A 14,968-nucleotide genomic window follows, 5' to 3' on the forward strand; every position below is an offset into this window, starting at 1 on the left:
ACCATTTTTCACAAAACCTGATGGATTGTTTTGGTTTTCTTTTATTTTAGAAATCACAGGACACGAACTTAATAAATATACCTGGACTGCCAATTCAATGAAAAGTAAATGACCACTACTAGGGGGTCGCCATTTTGCGTGATTGTATCCTTTCGATGTTGGTCACTCTGACAAATTTCACTTGTGCCAATTGTAGGAAAACAAAAGAATTAAAGTTTTTGAGATATTATGTTTACAAATACAAAATAGAAAGTTACATTTACTTAAGAATTTAATATAGTTGCGTTAGATCTGTGATTTTTCTTGTACTTCTTTAAGAATTTCGCTAAAATTTATGAAACAAAGAGACCAAAATGTTCAAATGGCTTAAAGTAAGAGACAAAACAAATTAATCAAACCAGATGTATTTAGAGCAATTTTATTTTAAAAGCTTAGCAGAGCGCTTTCGGCGTATGAGCCATCATCAGTGCTAACTGAGATGAGTTGAGAAATGAGTTTGTTAAAATAAAATTGCTCTAATACATCTGGTTTGATTAATGTGTATTGTCCTTCGAGCAACACAGCCACTTCCCTCTCCTAAAGTAAGAGAGGCAGCATTCTATAGATCATTAGAGTAGTCTCCATGATGATAAGCAAGCAAGCTTCTGTAGAAGATATTATATATAGTAATTTTTATCTTAGTCTAGTTTCATCCTTCTTCTTCTACTTGAGTGGGATCAGACCAGGAATCTTAAGAACGCAGTTGTCCTCATCTATTCTTTCTTCTTTTATTCATATTTATCTACAATACGCTGCCCTAGTATTACATAGTCTTATGTTACAAATTACCAATTTTGAGAAAATCAATATTAAAAAAAAAGCATTTTAAATCTACTTACATTTGAGTGCCTCTAGATTTCTTTTAATTTTTGATGATTCTTATAGCTAAAAGGTATATGGAATAAAACGAATATCTGCATATTACAATAATTTGGTTTTTTATTGGTTTTATTTATTTAAACAAAAAAACATAGGCCTCCGTAGTTTTTACGAAATTAAAAAAAAAATAGATATTGGTAACATAGAACTTTGTACCTTCAACTTAAATGAAATTAACTCGAATTCTTAAGGTTTAAAAGAATGCACTAAAACTCAAAAGAAATGAAAAAGCATTAAACATATCAAAAACTTATACCTAAATACGTATACCTAATATTTTATTTTTTGTTTGTGCTTACTCTACTAAAAATGGTCTCATAATAAGCTACGTCATTTTTTGGCATCCAGTTAAACATAGATTTTTAAAGCATCGACTTTGTTTTGTGCAAGTGTTACTACAGAATCATTCTTTCTCAGTGTTTCGCGGGAAATATATCTTCACTAAGACTTTCTGCGGTAACATGTCATTGACGGCGACGACTATTTCTTAATCTTAAACTTAAAAGATTTATATTCAGCATCAGAAAAGGAGACCCGATAGTTTATTTGATAAAACGGTTGTTTGTTAAATTCTAAACCAACCACCTTTAAAAATGGAACAGATTTATAATTTAATTTAGCGGAATAGTGATTAAAATCAAAAAAATCTTGTTCCCTCATTTGAAGAATGGTATACGGTTTTCTGGAATTAACTTTAAGAAGTATCCTAATTAAAGACATGGGAGATGAATATTCAGATTTACGTAAAGTGCGCTCAATTGAGCTATGAGCCGAATCGACCTCCTGGATCTTCTTTAAACTCGAGCTGACTTATAAAAGATGAGCAATAGCATAACTCATCAAGCTATTACGATTTTGTGGGACGCAGCTATCGCTCCACAAAATTAATTCTTTTAATAGAGGATAATCCTCTGTAATCCTTTTAAAAATTTTGTAGACAGCGCTTGCGATGTCATTACCAGAACGGCTACGAATAGCTTCCCACCAAACTGCACAATAAACTTTTTGGTCCACTGAAAAATGTGCAGTCAAGTTGTAAAAGTTAAGTTTGGACATAAAAGAAGTTTTTTACGCCACCCTTTGGGCAAGTTAAAACATTTTCCAAGTCAAAATTTAAAATTGGTATGCCTCTTTCTTTGTCTTTTTTTTCTCCTCTCTCATAAGATTTTTTTCATTAATATGCTTCTCAAATTCTTCTCTCTTTTCGTCAGTTAACGTATTTTCTTTTTTCTTTAATTCAACTTCGGCACACAGATCACATTAATCTTTTATTGGTTTATTAAAAGAGTAATTAAACTCGGTACAGACAATTTCACGATATTTGTGAAATTTCACGGGAATTAGACCTTTTCCTGCTACATATTCTTCGTATAGGTTATTTATTTATTTATTTATTTACGGGTATTACCCATTTTTACAGAAATAGCATAATTTACAATAACAATAATTTATAACCTCAAACAATTTATACTTAGTATTATTTTATATAATTATCATTTGATATTCACAACCCATCACTATCACAGTCATAGAATAAAACAGGATTAATAGATAATGGCAACAGGAGAACTTAAAAAATATACAACAAAAGAACACAATAAAATTAATTAAATTCAGTTTTCACTCCCTTGAACCCAATTATCACCTCCAAAGTTGGTTTAAACCAGCACACAATAGTATGAAGTATGAATAGTATGTACACACAATTAAACAGAATAGCAAAAACCCCACAACAATATACAAAGTCACACATGAAAATCCTCAACAAACTTAGCAAAGCGCCTTGGACTTATATTGAAATCTATGTTCAGAGATGTACTATTATTTGCAAGTTCGGTTATACATTTTTTTAACGGACAGGTCACCTTCTAGGTATTTTCTTTTGGTTTCTGCCCGGCAATAATGACTCTCTATTACTGGAAACATTTTAATATGTTTTTTACCAGATTTATCGACTCTTCAGGAATACACTTCTTTTTATGTTGTCCCTGTGTACTTTTATTGATTGTGTGGGAACTCGTTGCATGATTATGGACGATATATATGGGTTTTTGGCTTATACCTAGTGTTCCACAGTAAAAATCTTTGCAGACCTGTATTCTATTATTATTTAAAATAAAATAATAGCCATAAGTATTATTTTTTCTTGAATTTTCCGAATATTTTCCCTTCCTTCTTCTTTCAACTGTACACTTGGTCGTCGTATTTAATATAAACATTCTCTTTTCGTTGGCATCTAGCTTATAATAGTTTGAAAAAGTTTCTTTTCTATCGTCTTCACCGATTTTTGTATCACACTTAAAGTAACATCTATTCAAACAATCTTTTTTTGTTATAATTTTTCTAGCAGGACGAAGCTTTTTTCTTAATGACACGTATTCCAGTCCTCTATCATATTTTTCTTTTCTAATATTTTGTGCCCAGGATTTCAAGTTCATAGTTCTTTTACGTGAGAGCTTTTTTTTAGTTTTTTACTGTCACCACTATATCGGGCTCTATATCTTCATTTTCAACAAGGTGTTGTACGGGGCTTTCGATTACGTGATTATTGGGCCGATCTAGGGGATCATCCACTAGATACTCCCTCGGGGTTTCTAAGGAGCTTTCTATGGGAGGTTCTATGGAATTCTACTTCGTTCCATGGAAAACTATGGCGTCAGGGTGGTTTATGGAATGTTCTAGGGAGCGGTCCTGGGAATAGTCCGTAAAATGTGCCTCAGGGTTAAGTTGGGTTGGGAATAACTGCCGATCTACTGCACTGTAAGGTTATTTACAAATTTAAGAATGATGATACCACGGCCTTAAAAATAATAAGTAAGAGCAAAAAATTACCTGGAAATTTTCTCTTTCTTGCCAATGCTTTTATTTTTTAAACCCTCATTAAACTCAGGCTCAGAGTCCGAAGTCTCCGGTTGTCAAGGAATATCAATTTTCTTGCCCCGTATTGTAATGCTAAAAATATTCGACTACGTATTCTTGGAACTATAAAAAAAACTTGTCTTACACCTACCTTATGTGTTTTTTAGACTTCTTTTGAGGTGGTTTATATTCTGCATCTTTGTCAGAATCATAATCATCACAAATATCAGATCCCTCATACTGCTATTCATTTTTGATGTTAAAAAAATACAAAAACACACGACGTTACTCCGCAAAATATAAATAATACTCAAAAACCTAACCGTAAAAATACAAAATCACACGAATAACACCAAAAATTTAGACTTACAAGGGTGTATGTTGCAACGTAGTACCTTGTTATACTCAAACACCAAAAAAATTTTTTTAAATGAGTATATCATAGGTGTATGTTCAACATAGTACTATGTTACTGAATTTTGAAATTTTTAGGACATACACCTTTGGTTTTTTTATGATTCTGAGATTACTGTTTCCTTAATTTTAGTTTTAAAAGGTTCTATGTATACCTTATTACACATAGAACTGTGTTATCCCAAAATCTAAAAATTTCCAAATGTGTTACATACACCCTTGTAATACTAGGGCAGCGAATATTAAGTGTCATTTGAGTTAATTGTCAACGTCGAAGAAAATTATTAAATCTATGGAATAAAGATTCTACTTATTCCTGGAATATTGGAATAATGAACATTTACGTAACGTCAGTTCTCAATATTATTATTGTTATTTGTCAACAATTTCAATTGTCACTTCTGTCAATTGTCAACAGCAAATAAAATTGAAATACCTGAAAATATTGTATTTAATAATATCGCAAATCGACAAATTTCGTAGGAGAAAAAAGACGTACTCGATTATTATTCCTGTCATATTTTCGAATAGCTTATGAAAAATCACTTAACGTCAATTGTCAATGTCAATCGTTACAATGAAAATAATAAATTTGACAAACGTTTGATCTGTCATTTGTCAAATTTATAAAATTAGACATTTCTCGAATCTTTTGTTGACTTGTTTGCCCTACGTACTTCTTATTACAATCTTTAAAATTGTTCTCATAGATCCCAAACTTTTTATTGGTCTCATTAGCTACGTTTACAACTCTTACAACGGGGGTACCAAATATTAAATACTTGGATCAAATGACGTCACGAGGACTATTTTTTCGGTGTAAAAGGCAGCGCACTTAAATTTAATAGGCGAATTTGATGCTTCCTAAACAGGGCAGATTAAATTTAGTTGTTTTCCGTGTACCGACACCTAGGACCTATTTTGAAGTACCAACATGACAAGTTTGACATTTTATTGGATGTTAGCTTATGAGGTTTTTATTTTTGTACACAAAAATAAAGAAGAAAATACAGAGGACAAGCTTAAGCCTTTAGAAAAGACATTATTAGTTTATTTTTATTGTCTTTAAACAATAACACTTCTAAAGATTATGTAATATAATTCTTCGTCTAAGCTCACTTCAAGTGACATTTTGAACCTAGGACTAATTTAACCACTCTTAGACCTAAGTCTTAAAACACCATATCAAAACCTTTTTTAAGAGTTTTGGTGAGTGGTAAAACTGGTTTGTGATTTGACTGTCACACCAAAGGTTCCATATATAGGACTATAACAATTCACTTGCTCCATTTTTTTTTGATCGTAAGCATACATCGTTAGTAAAGTCCGTGGGTTTCTGGGGATTATATGAGTGAAGATTGAGAACAGGTAGGGCTCCAAGACGGAACCCTGAGGAACTTCTGCTTCTAGCTCGTAAATAGCCAAATTCAAAGTGTCCAAACACTTTGAATCAGAATTCTTTTAGTAACTCATTGCAAGAACTATCATCATCTACTTCAGCAACGTACACTCCCACCACTAGTGGATTTGTCATGCTACAGCCCCATAATAGGCAAAATACCATTGAACTAATCCTTGGAACCCTAGAAGCCTACAGCTACTGAGGACAAAAGAATTTAAAAATTACAAATGCAATTTTGTATTTCATATGTAAAGATTACCAACCAATATCAGTTGTAGGGAATGAAGGATTTCAGAAACAAGTAAAACTGCCTAGTGGAGGTCTGTATGAATTGCCATCCAGAAAAACGATTAATATTTTATTAGAAAGAAAATATGAAACTGTTTCAAACTTATTTCGCGAAAAAATAAAAAATGTAAGAAGCATAGAAAGAAGCATATCAGTATGTCAAGAATTGACAAATTTAATAAAGATAAATTGGAATACTTTGTCACTTGGTCTAAGCAGAGCTTAAATGCAAGTGATGAGTTGCGTAAGCTGTAAGGGAAAGCGCCCACCAAAGTGGCGTGACAAGTGACAAGTAGCAAGTAGCGCGCGTCTAGCATGTTACTTTAAATATAACCAATTCAAATGAATGATTTAGAGCACACCAAAATGGCAGTGGCAGTGACGTCTTGCAGCTTGCTACGCCACATCGTTAAAAATAGAGCTTGTTCTACTTTTTGCCACGTGCTACTTGCATTTTGTATGTGTGTTTGTTGAAAAATTTAAATATGGAAGACAGTCCAGAATTTAACATTTTTGTTTCATTAGCTGAGAAATTTCCAGTTATTTGTGACAACACAAGTCCGGAATATTCAAACAGAAATTTCCAAGAACTTGCATGGCAAAAAATTGCAAAAGAAATGAAGGCAACAGGTAAAGAAAACGTTATTTATTTATTTAGTAATAACTTTTTTGATTATCTGTTTCAATTCTCCAATGGCTAAAAACATGACAAGTTTTTACTGGCATATCCAATTTTTATCTAAATATTCTAAACACGACCAGACTTATAGAGTTTTGCCTAGACTAGAGTCATACCTCACAGGTCGTTGCAAAACTAATCCGTTTAACCTAACATTAAGCCAATATATTTTTTAATAGCTCATCTGTCTGTCACATTCGTAATAAAAAAGAAGCGGCAAAAAAGCTTTCGTTCTAAAAAAATGTTGAAAAAGCTTGTATTGTAAAACCATAATATTTTACAATAATAAAATTATTTTTTACGATATTTATTAGGAAAAAAACGAATTAGGCAACAGATGAGGGCTAAAACCATTATACTTTTTTAGTAGAATACCCTATTTTTATTTACCTATTTAGGCATATGCATAAACAAATCTATAAAACACAGTGGTCATTCTACCAAGGCAGGGCACCAGTAGACTGGTTAAAAAATGACATAGTCTGTTTCTTAATTCTAATGCACCATTTGTTGGCCTGCGATGCCTCCCTGCTTGTATTGGAGTATTATTGGCTATAATATGTTCTTTCAATTGGAATGTCAGATAAGTAAAACTCTATCATGAACACGTATAAAATTGTGTATCACACAAAGAGCTTGAATGATGCTATCATTCTTGTCAATATTGCAACATATTGGAGTCTTCAATACTCTGAAGACTCCAATATGTTGAAGTTAGTAAACTTTGAAGTTAGCAAACCAAATGCACACTCAATAGACCTTTGCCCTCTAGAAAGTGTGTAATTAAATATTCGTTAGTCATTTGTTAATTGTTTCCTTGTATATGGTTTCATGACACGATCTTAGAGGGGTAAATTACCGTCTGCTACAAAATATTAAGGAAAACTTGCATTATCATTTTCTCCTGGCAACGGCTTAGGTTTAGGAAGATCAAGTTGGTCCCACCCTACTACTTTTCCAAATACACTTTCTTTGAATACTCTGCCATCACTATTTCGTCCATATTCCCTAAAATCAATCGACAACAATAGCCCGTCTGCATCAGCCGCAGCTAACAATACAATAGAAAAATATCCTTTGTAGTTGAAGCATGCTGACCCAGATTTTGGAAGGGCTTTAATTCTGATATGCTTTCCATCAATAGAACCACAGCAATTAGGCAAATTCCAAAGTTCAGTTCCAGCAAATCTCAGTAGCCAAAAAATCTCGTATAATCCCTAAAACTGCAATATCGTTAGAAGTCAATAAACCCGCGCTGGAATACTTTCAGTTTAAAAAGAGGTAGAAAAAGCATCGACCATAACACCATATGAAGACCCAGATCCTTGCTATTTCCTTCCTAATGAGCATGCTACCTGACATGAAAAAAATGAACGAAAGGATACATATTTAATTCTTTAAATACATTAAATCCACTATGTCCTTGGATCTTTTTCCAATAAAGGTGTACCTAAAACTGACGTTGCGGAAGAAAAGTTTTGTTCATATTATTGACGTTTAAAACCGTGAGCTCCTCCTTTTCTTCATCCTCAGAGGACGACATTTTGAATTTAACTAGCCTTTTTTACGTCATGCTACTTAAGTGTGCGCTACCTGCCACGCCAGTGCCATGCCCATGCTATGTCACTGCCATGTTACATGTCACGCCACTTTGATGGGCACTCTGCCTAAGATTTTAACTTGGTGGAATTCCACTTAGGTATTCTTGAGTTAAAGGAAATAATGATTCAAATAATTATTCGATATCCTTCTGCACCAGGATAATCTCATAAGGCACAAACACTAAATGAAATACAAAGGTTACTTCAGTTAGAAGCTGCTACTAGGCAAATATCTGGAGAAAATTATACAACTATCAGTGTAGTAATACCGTTATTTTAAACATCAAAAAAGTATTCAAGAAATATTACCAGAATCTGATGCAGTAAAAGAACTTAAGGACGCGTTGAGTGCTCGAGGCGTTTTGGATCTGCTGAACAAGTCCACTTATTAGATATTTCTACAGTTCCTGATCCCCGGTTTTAAGAAACTGTATTTTAGTTGCCCATTAAATTGTGGAAAAACTCTACAGAATGTATAAGATATGAGATGTCCGTAGAAAATCAAGATACCGAAATGGAAAGTAAAAAAAATGATGAATTGGGCACTAAAAATGAAATAGAATTAGGTTAACGAAAACTTTTTCCAAGTTCTATGTTACACAGGCTATATTCCTTCGCCTCAGAAGTTACATGCATGTCATTTGATCTATGAGGAGTCTATGAGAAAATGGTCAGAGAAAATAAGAAGGCTCAGCAAGACATCAGAATTAAGTCTGTACCTTAGTCCAGTCATATCAATTAAAGAAAACACAACCTTTACTTTTGCGGAAAAGAATTCTGTAGTGCATCCTTCTCTAGCTGAAGAAGTTCTTACGAATAGTAGCGTCATTTGTGTCGTCTGAGCGACTATTTTCAAAAGCGGGACCAACAGTAAACCAACAGAGAAACTGAAAAATTAGTGCAAGAGTTATCATCTGGAAGATGTAGATCGACGCCATGAAGACATTGGAAGTCTTCTTTACAAAATAAAAGCGCACTCTGCCACAGCTCGTCTCCATTGAGCAGGAGGACATCCAGTTTAATACTTCAGCGAGGTACCTCGGAATAACCCTATAAAGACGACTCACCCAAAAGAAAGCACAATTCTGAAACTCTCGCGAAGGCAAAGAGAGTGAAGATATAAGGAAAGGGTAATATGAGTTTGAGTAGAAGAGATGGTCGCCTGAAGCTAGCTTTTCTACGCATCCCTTGCGTGTAGGTTCGCAGTTTTCAGAAGTCTCCATCTTCTTAGGCTGCTGAAGACTGTAGCAAATATACCATGGTGTATTCAGAGTTTCACAGAATTTCAATGCGCTCAGGCAGCATTTCAAGAGCAAGGCCCAGTAGTTCTTAGTAAAGGCAACACAACTTTTATTCAGAGAACTGCTCGAACACTGGGACGCAAATTCCAATTCCTCAGGATGGAAAAAGCCCCACAAAAGGATATTCCACAGAACAATACATCTTTCCCAACCAGGACAACCTCTAACAGAAAACGGACAGGATATAAGAATTCCCTAATTGTGTGAATCTACAGGATTCACACCATTTATTCTACATCCACGGATTTATTATATAGAGGGGTTGTATAGTAGAATAAATAGGAGTTTATGGCATAAGTAGAGCTACAGGTTTCTTATAAAATATATAGGGGTCCGTTGGGTTTTGATTTGATGACATAAATCAGGAAATAAATAGGAGAGATATAAATAGAGGAATGTACTAAATAACTGTAAGTTGATAATAAAATGTATAGAGGTTCGCAGTACTTAAACGATAAAAGAGAAGCATAAATTGGAATATTTATTAAACTAATTAAGTTCGTGAAAAAATATATAGGGGCTTGTCACACTTGGAAGATGAAAATAAAATTTAAAAAGAAAATATGCGTTCCTCGGGAAGAATGTAATGGCTCGGTTTTTAGTATAAGTCACAAAAACTAGTAGTTCTTTGCAAATCATTTTTTATGCATAGTGTGTAGATTATGAATAAAAGAAACTATAGAAATTCCTAAGGCATATCTCCAAAGATCCAAGTATACAAACTCCAAAATAGTTATGCTTATATTACTTGATGCTAACAATTAAAAAGATTAACATTAACCATTAGTTCTTTGGCTCACGCGGCAAGTAAAGCCCAAAGATAGTGTTGGAATAATGAATGACTTTCGTATGGTAATTATACCGTTTTTTTTCACACGAAATATAATGGTGAAACTAATGTTTATATAGTGATCATAAACGGTCATTTTTCAAATATAATTAAGCTTAGATTTATTACGAAGGAATTATGTAAATATTAATGTATAATTTTCCAATTAATGGTTTATCGGATTATGGTCAGCGACCCACCTATAGTAAATTAATCACTTTAATAAAAACCAGATAAATTTTAAAATATAAAATTTATTGCACGTCACATTGGTATATAAATATATTACAAAAGGAACCTATCCATCAGTTTAAAAAAAATAAACAGAAAAAGGAACAATATACATACAAAAAACAAAAATTATATTGCACAATAAGTTATAAACTATCAAAAATAAATAACAAATATCTTAAATTACTTTTAATATTAAAATAAATATTGCACGCAATCCTTTATACCTAAGAAATTATAATTGCACACTAATATGTATTTAAAAATCTTTTAAAAGAAAAAGATAATAAATACAAAAACTATGATTAATCTTATAAACTAATATACCTAAAACCAAAAATATCAACATTTCTATTGCACATTCGTTTGAATTAACTAAAATTAAATATTGCACATCGTCTCCCGACCCTACTACTCTGATTACAAAAACACAATTTGCTAACAGCAGTAAAATAAATAATTAAATAAAATTCTGTATAAATAACATTTAACAATGATTTTTGTTCCCCGTTTGGGGCAATTTTTATAATTTATTTTTGATATTAATATTAATACATTAGATTGCAAACATCAGAATATCAAAGGGAAAATTTGATAATTTTTAATAGAACACTCTTTTAATCGTATAAATTGGATTGTAGAGTAATATATTGTTATTAGTTATTTATATTTTTTTTGTTGACAGTAAATAGGCTTGTAGGACATAAGTACAAAACAGAACCGCAAACAATTTTTTCCTGCGTGCATTAATTGTTTTATAAAGATTGTTTTTTTATTTAAGAATTTAGTTTTATATTTTTCTAGAAAATATTCGTCACTTTTGGCTTTTTTCCATTAAATTTTTTTTTTAATTAAAAATTCACTAAGAATGAGGACTGAACGATTTATACTTCTGGTCAACTTTGTGTTTGTGGTTAAACAATTTAAGTTCTGTAATTGGTCTGTTTGCTTCTATCCTAGCCATCTGAGAAAGACTTAAATCCGAGACGAACCGTCATGCCATAACAAATAAAACAAATAAAAAGAAATTGAGGTTATGTTTTTGGAAACCTTTTATTTATTAAAAATTATAGGAAATTAAATAACCAGCTGGATACCTAACCGGTCAAAATCATCCCCATAGAAAATATAAAGAAAAATAGTTTATACACGCTCGATCAACTACGGTCTTCGGTGCAACAAAGTTATTGTGTCTGAAATAATGCGTCTCTTCCGCGGTTCTAATATATAAAATGAGAGTGAGTTAATAAATAATTACGGTAGATATCATTTTTACTAACCACATTCCTGAAATGAAGATTACCCTTTATGGTTTTCAATTTTCAAGCATACACGATCAGCCTAATTAAAACTAAGGGCACATTAACTGTAGAAAATAAGTATTCCGAAGATAAACCGATTACGAGAACTTTTCAAACTAACACCAAACAGTAAAAGTTAATATACGCAATGATTATGAAGATTCCATTTATAAAACCGAAAAAATTGTGTTGGCATTAGTCAAAGTCAAAGTCAAAATATACTTTATTTGCTAAGTTTACAATAATTTTAATACAAGTTTATAATACAAGTATTTATTTGGTTATACAGGATATAGGACAAAAACAGAATACAGAATCGATTTTGATTGTACATAGAAGCATATTTTATATAATCAAAGAAAAAACCAAAAAAGAAGAAAAGGCGAGAACCAACATAAAACAAGAATAATAAAAAAAAATTAAATAAATCTGATCAACAGATATATAATTAATTTTAAATATTAAAATGAGTCGTTAAAATACTCTTCAATGCTGTAGTAAGCTTTTGGTAAGATTAATTTCTTTAGTTCTCTCCTAAACTTTTTAAGGTCTGTAACAGTCCTAATCGAAAAAGGAACATGATTAAATATTTTACGACTAATAAATATAAAAGAGTTTCTCGTAAGTGAGGAGGTGGGGATTGAAAGAGATAAGTTGCCTACTTGACTAGTATTATGACTGGTGCAGAATGGTGGACTTACGGACTTATGTATGAGTGTTGCAGTTTGCAATATAAAAAGTGAGAAAACTGTTAAAATTCTTTCAGCTACAAAAAGAGGTTTACAAGAGACTCTCAGACCAACACCACACAGATTCCTTAATGCTTTTTTCTGAATAATAAAAATTATGTTAAGGAGTCCCTTGGAGCACAAACCCCAAAATGGCAACCCATAACGGATATGAGAGTCTATTAAGGCGAAATAAACTGAACGAGCAAACAACCCCCCCAAATCATGCCTGGCAACCCTGACTGCAAAACAACCAGAAGAAAGTTTAGCAGCGAGGCCTAAAACGTGGTTGTCAAACCTTAAACTCTCATTAATGAAAAGGCCGAGAAATCGACAATAATCCCTACCATGGAGTGGGCTCTGCTCATCAAACAAAAAACCCTCTACATTACACTTAAAGCCCAGAACAAAAGTCTTATCAACATTGAATACAAGCTGATTGCAGATGCACCACTCTTTAATTTTGTGAAGGTCCTCTACTATGAGAGATCTGACTACTTTTTGATCTTTGTTATGCCACATAATTGTAGTATCATCGGCAAACTGAACCACTATTCCATGTAGTGATAGAGAGCTTAAGTCATTAATGTATAATAAAAATAAAATAGGATCCAACACTGACCCTTGAGGTACACCACATTTAAGATGTGCTATCCCTGACGAAAATCCAGATGCAACTACCTTCTGGGTGCGGCCAGACAGGTATGACTTCAACCACCCCAAAGCCACTCCCCTAAATCCGTAAAAATCAAGCTTTGACAGCAGTATTCCATGATCCACACAATCGAAGGCCTTGGACAGATCACAGAACACCGCTGCTGCAACCTCCTTGGAGTTCATAGATGGATACACACTCTCCAAGAATCTGAAAAAGGCATCCTGCGTGCCCTTAGATGACTGAAATCTATACTAATTAGGGGACAGCACATTGTATTTGGTCAAAAAAGAGACAATTCTCTTTTTTGCAAGCCGCTCAAGAACCTTGGAGAGGGTAGACAAAATTGATATGGGACGGAAGTTAGTTGTGAACTTTTTTCAAAATATTTTAGTGCAGTATTTGAACCTACTGATACAGCAGCTTTAATTAAACATAGTGAATGTCAAGAATGTTTTGTAGTGAACAATATTGATAAAATGTCAACCCATAACGGATGACATTAAATCCGCACTTATATCTATGGATCCTGAAAAGGGACTTGGTCTATAGACAGATTTCCTTAATTTTTTCTAAAGTTTTCTATCCTAGATTGTGCAAGCCTTTGCATATAATGTTGTACGACCAATATTTGTCAAGCGACATTGTTCCTTATATTTGCAGAATAGCTGAAATTGTGCCTGTATCAAGTCTGGAGAAATAACTCATCTTAAAAATGACAGGCCAACGTGGCTTTTGCAAAAGAGATTGATAAGTTTCAATAAGGTTCCAAAACTTCTTATAAAGTTGGAGAATTTCGGTGAGCACGGAGCCCTAGTCAAACCCATTAAAAATTACTTAACTCATATTAATCCTAAAACTCATTAAACGAATCGCTCTCAGTATGTTGTCATAAATGGAATAAAGTCTTCTTGTGCTATCGTAACTTTAAGAGTACCGCAAGGTTGTTATTTGGGACCGATATAGTTATCAATCTTTTTAAATAACCTTGGTCAATGTTTTTGAATTTGTAAATATCTTGTATATGCAGATGATCTAAAAATCTTGATAACCAAATTAAGCAGGTATCAGATTTCCTTGCCTTGCAATCTAAGTTTTCTAATTTTGAAAATAACTGTACCTTAAACAAATTATTTATTAATCCAGAATTTAGAATAAATTTGGGTATGGCATTGGATTCCAAACTGCTCTTCGACGTTCATGTAGGCAACATTATTCAAAAACCTCCAAAAAATCATAAAATTATATCTCGAATTACACAAGGTTTCAGTAATGAAACATCATTAATAATGTTATAGAATGCAATCGTTAAATCAACTATAAAATATATGACAGTAGTTTGGAATCCGATGTATCACAAATATATTGACCAAATTGAAAAGGCCCAACATAAGTTGGTAAATTTAATAAATTTCTTGTAATATTCGTTAGGTCTAATGAAAGCGTAGTGAACAATTGGTTAAGTGTTGATTTGTATGTAAATTCACTAAGATATTTTATGCGGTCCTGTTATTGGATTGCTTAGTTATCTGTAGGAAAGCCGTGTACTTAGGTAAATAAATAAATATTAAATTATCAACTAATTGAAAATTTAGTTTTTGGTGGCTATTTAAGTCTCTTAATTTGAACAATAAATAAAAAAAAATTAAATATTTTGTAATTAAAAAAAAACACTTCTGCTTGAGTGCTTCAAAGAAACTTCTGCTCCAGCAATGGATTTGTTCTAAAAAAAATAAATTTGAATTAACCAAATTTCACCATT

This window comes from Anthonomus grandis, chromosome 4 (assembly GCF_022605725.1).
Source record: "Anthonomus grandis grandis chromosome 4, icAntGran1.3, whole genome shotgun sequence".
NCBI lineage: Eukaryota > Metazoa > Arthropoda > Insecta > Coleoptera > Curculionidae > Anthonomus > Anthonomus grandis.